The following is a 4,798-nucleotide window of genomic DNA, read 5'->3' as shown; positions in this document are numbered from 1 at the left end:
ATTAAATGCCAATTTCTCGGAATGTAAGTTCGCCATAAATAACATAGGCGATTCAGTTGATAATATAAGTCATTTCGAAAAATACCGCGCGGGCCACTCAGAATCTTCCCGCGGGCCAAATGTGGCCCACGGGCCACGGGTTGGACACCCCTGATGTAGAGTAAACTTGTTGAAGGTGCATTTGAGCAAGTACGTGAACGAAAAACATTCAATTGTGACGAATTTTCGAAGCATATTTTCATTATTTGTCAAGTGATAAATTTCTACACAATAACGGGAAATGCAGAATCACGTAAAATAAAACGCTGATACAGCACTACACAAGCGACGAAACTTACTCTAGCAGTCTAGCCAGTCTGTCCGACACTTCGAACTGCCCAACCTGACAACGAAACGAGAGGATGGAAATACCTTACAAAGGAACAACAGTACAGAAGATATAGCAGCACAAAAAAGTTAAGATTTGTCAATAATGCGAATATTTTAGGGAAAAGGTTGAGAGTTCGGGTTATTTTGGGGATTAATATTGAATAAATTCGAAGAAATGGCGAGAAAAATTAATTAGGTTTTCTACTATTGTGCTGTACCGGTTTACGGGTGACGAAAATCATTCTTCAGATTTGCTCAGCATTGCGATTTAGGTAGGCACCGTACGTGAGAGAACACATCAATTGAGAAAAAGGTATACGCTTGAGATAAAATATAACTACAAGACCGACCAAGCGTGATCATGATTACACAAAGGCTTTCAGTGGAGGTGAGCGTTTGGTTTGATTAATGGTAGGCGTTGTGACGACAGTATCGTAACTTAGCAGGTCAATTTTTTCACAGAGAATATATTCCACTGGTAACTAATCAAAGTTTCGGAATTAATCTGAAATGAAGGATTTAGTGGCAATTTTATTGAGTACAGCGTTTATTTAAATATGGATTCAAGATTGGCCTGACATCAAAGTTTGTCTTGACAATAACTTGGTACGAAACAACATTTCTCAGTTCTCTTCGACAGATCACAACAAAATTGAGAGCAGCCTACCAGACAGATCTTTAACTTGTAAAGAGACCTTTTATATTTTGCTGGTATATAGGCTATAGTTTTAGCTGAATGACTAACTTTGAATATTAATTTGTTCATTTCTTGCTGTCGCTGAGCATTCAGATTTTTACGTTTATAACAAATTAAAGTTTAGGTTTTCGTGTAAAAACCAAGTTATGGTCTGATCCAGGTCACGTCCAAGGTTGTTTAATTGCTTTGATACTGTGTAAAAATATGACTCAAGAAAATGCCTCAGTTGTGCAATGCACTCCGAAGATCAAGCCAAAAATTCCACAGAAACCAGCACATTTAGTATGTGGTGATGCGGTAGTTAACAAAAACGACAAAATTATGCATCCTCCATTAAAAACTGTTGACGAAAAATCTAAAAATGACCGAAAGGTTAGCCCAGATCGGAATGGTTGCACGTATACCACTATGAGCAGTGCAATTAACAACAATGTTAACCACAAAGAAGACTTTGATCGCAAAAGTGTCACACCACAATATAACGTCACTTCAAATAGCATACATCCCACAGAAATACAATTGGAAACCTGCAGAAATTCCGTCTACAATGACGGGTATGTAGAAATTAATTTTCCACGTGTTGAACCCGGAACTGTTATACGATCGGATGGCAAAACTGGAGAATTTCGCGCTGTTGCGTCTCAAGATCCCCAATATGAAGTATGTCGTTGCAGTAGAAATAAAATTGCTCAAAGAAGCGTCAGTGAAGGAGGAGTGAAATCTAAATTAATAAAACATTACCCGCGCGATGACAGTGAATCAGCAATTAAAGCACAACACTCTCTAAAAAGCAACTCTGTGGACTCTTTGTTCCCGTCAAAGTGTACTCGTGGACAAGTTGACGAAAATGGATATGAAATTCCTTTGCCATTTAGAAAACCAACCTATCTATCCTTTGATTCTGACCTTGGCATTTCTTCCGCCGACGAAACAGCTGATGCTGCCACTCCCTCGGAAAAACCAGTAGTTGTCAGCAAGCTCAAGAAAAAGCGTAGATTGGCCAGGTATAAACGTCAAGCCCAACCGCAAACTGCCGCATTAGCAGATAGTTTATCAAAGTCCTTCATTCTAAGTTTCTCGGGCAACCAAGCAAACGTCTCGGAAAGCAATTTAGAAAATACAGCCACATCCAAACCTTTTGCCAAGCCGATTGATAGTTTTTTGTCAAATCGCTTGCGCGCTGTTCAGTCGGACAGCAAATTGAGCCGATATTTCGTCTCTGAATGTAGCAGTTCAGCCACCAGCACCAATCTTACCGATTCAACCTCTGAAGATGAATGGAGTTTTAGCAGTGATGAATATTCCTCAGGAGAAGAATGTTACTATCAACAAATTGATCCACCCAAACTTTGTGAAAATGTACTAGATCACGATTACGAAGACATTGAAGAATGGTTAGTATGGTCAAAAAGCTCAAAGCAGGTCTCCCGGAAAAAATCCGTAAAAAATGTCATGGCGTCGGTGGTCAGCAGTCGGAAAAGAGACAAGCTCACAAAAACGGGTGAAACAAACAAGTCTCCAACAGACTTAGGCAGAAGCCCGAAACTACAGCGGCACAACATGCATGACATGCGGAGCAAGCGAGTTGAAGAGTGTACTTGGGCTACTGTATCCACGCCCGGAATACTGAAATTGCACGATTTCAAAGATTTTGGCAAAGATAAAACCACTTCGGTAGAAGTTACTGCAGCATATTGAACATTTTTTATATTTTGTTGTTTTCGTTACTTACAAGCTTATCCAACTTTATTACTTACCAATATTTTCCGCACTTGATATACCTCTACAATAGTCTACATGAAATGATTTATTGCGGCTTTCATAACGATGCAATTTGTTTTTGCTGTATATAACGTGTTTTTCTCAAGACGAAATTTGCAGATTATAAATACGTTGCACTTTAAAGTCTCTCCTTGGAAACGGAAAGGTTTGTAGGTGTAAACTGTAAATTCACGTTTTGGACAATTTGTTTTTGAAACCATGACGTCAGTTTTGAGGGCATTTGTATTTTCGTCTTATGAATAATCAATTTCCTGATCTTTCCTTTGTGAAAAAATTCCGTGAATGCCCATGCGTGACCAACATAATCTGATAGTGCTGTGACTTGCAAAATTGTATTTGTTCAAACCGCGCTCTGACACGGGGTCAATTGTTATACAAACAATGGGCGGAATGAAATCTGCGTCAATCAACTTCCGTGACGTAATGTATACACCAGTGGTGAAGTGTTTTAGTTGAACGAATATGAAATTCCTATTAATTCTCATTTAACGTAAATTCACATTTGGAAGTTTCAACGACTGGCAAGGGTGCATGATTAATTAGTCCGGCCAAAGTTATGACGTATAAGCCTGTCATATTTCTTGGAATTTGATTCCGATAATTTAAATTCAATTTATTTTATAGGCTATAAGCCTTCACCGTGCAGATTTTTCGCAATTCAGGCCTACATTGCGGGGATTATTTCATTTTTTAAAGGGATTAAAACTTCTTCCCTTCGCTGCAATAATATACAGACGAAGCCCTGGTTCTGCTTTTGTAATTTAATGCAATACGTTTTCTATAAAACTCACCTGATCGTGAGCTAATTCTTAACCAAAAATAAGTATTAAATATGTGCTGGTACTGCATAAACATTCAAATGTTCTTGCGTTATAACAAAATTTATTGCCCAATCGCAAACGTTTTAACGAAGCGCAAGCCTTAATTTGAATAAGATAAAATTGCATTATCTTTACACTTCGAAAAACTTTGATACAAATTATTTTTAGATAATTTTACAATTCATTTAAATTAAGATTTGGCGTATTTTTTATACACTTTCAATTTTATTAGAAGTTAGCCGTAAAACCACAGTATTTAACGTTTCACTACAACATACCTCCAAATAGTTGCCGCCGGGCAATTATAGCAGCAACGCAAGACAACCGCATGAACTCCATGTACAACATATACTTTTCAACATAGCATTTGCAACTTGTGAACAGTCTGTTATTCATTACGTTTTAAATATCAAATTGAATATTTTATTCCGTAAGCCTTATTATTTTCAAATACTGTATGGTCATTCCCCGTTTCAAATTGTAAATTTAAATGAAGAATTTGAATGTCAAGGGATTAATATTGAATGATATTTTACCGTTTCAAATCGTAATTGTGCAGATAAACATCTCACCAGGGCCATCGAGATTACAAGGTATAAAAGAAGTATACGTAAAATAAGCCTAAAATAATTAATAAAGGCGATAGTTTTGTGGGTATAGGACATATGTGATTGTTCCTAAATGTGCGGTATCAGTTGATAAAACGTGAACTTCATTTTAAAGCGCAAGTGACTGGTAATTGACATATAGGTTTTCCGGTGTTTAATAATATTCCGTAAATTGTGATTGACTATCGAGATTGTAGTATCTTACCGGACATACATAGAAGGCTTTATGTAGGAAGGCTTTTTTATTTATTTATTGTGTATAATAAGTATAACTAGAGCATAGCTGTTTAATGTGAAACCTATAACTTATAGCTTTCATAAAATGATTTAACGCCGCTGAGTAATCAAGCAGCTTTCAACAATCTTTATAACATAACCAGTTATGCTGATCGCGCAATCAAAGAGAAGGTTTACCAAAATTATATATCGAACTTTAATCATTCCAGCACCTAAGAATTTTTTCACACAAGCTATAATACAATTAGTTGTGGCATAAGTCTTTCAACACATACTAGTGCAAC

Source organism: Clavelina lepadiformis, chromosome 6 (assembly GCF_947623445.1).
Source record: "Clavelina lepadiformis chromosome 6, kaClaLepa1.1, whole genome shotgun sequence".
Classification (NCBI taxonomy): Eukaryota; Metazoa; Chordata; class Ascidiacea; order Aplousobranchia; family Clavelinidae; genus Clavelina; species Clavelina lepadiformis.
This window is presented reverse-complemented; position numbering follows the sequence as displayed.